Genomic DNA, 921 nt, shown 5'->3' on the forward strand with positions numbered 1-921 from the left:
TATATATATCATAATGAGTCACAGAGTCATTACATATATATATGTATGTATATATGTGCTTGTATGCGTGCCCATTTGCAAAGATGTATAAATAAGTAGGAGTATGTCTCTTGTGATGGTCTCACGAATATTTATCTGTGAGACGAATCAATCCTACCAATTTCACAATAAAAAGTAATAATTTTAGTATAAAAAGTAATACTTTTCATGGATGACTCAAATAAGAGATCCGTCTCACAAAATACGACTCCTGAGACCGTCTCACACAAGTTTTTGTCAATAAGTAGATTGTCTCTCGTTTAAATAACCATTAATTTTTTAAAAATGAATATTGTGTCAAATTAAATTTTATATTATCATATTTAAGCAAGTGACATCTCTTAAAAACTAAAAGTGGGAGGTTGAAAATGTATTTTTACGAAAACATGTCAAAGGATAAGAACGTTTTATATAAAAAAAATATTCTTATAATTTATTATTTGGAGAATATAGATGACACTATATATTATATTGTTATTTTTTAAAAAATATATTATATTTTTATTATTAATATCATATTAACATAATACGTAGACAAATACACTGTATCTGCTTGGCATGTAAATCAGGCTTATATGTCTCTGGTTGAATTTTATATTTTTTGTTGAAAAAAAAAAAGAAAGAAGAGAAGTTCATCTGCGACGCGAGTCAAGTTGTAATTTATTTATTTTAAATTAATGTAATGAATGGATCAGGTAGGGGATAAGGTACCGACAATTAAATTGATAAATATTGCAAAAATTCTAGAGTCTTTTCTATAATTGGGAAAAAAAAAGGTAGGGAATTCAACCTAATAGAGATTCATCATTTTTATATATTAATGGATCGTGACATACATTATCTATGTTCTTTGAAAAATAGAAAAAAAATCATTTTTTTTTT

The sequence above is a fragment of the Primulina huaijiensis genome, chromosome 18 (assembly GCF_012295235.1).
Source record: "Primulina huaijiensis isolate GDHJ02 chromosome 18, ASM1229523v2, whole genome shotgun sequence".
NCBI lineage: Eukaryota > Viridiplantae > Streptophyta > Magnoliopsida > Lamiales > Gesneriaceae > Primulina > Primulina huaijiensis.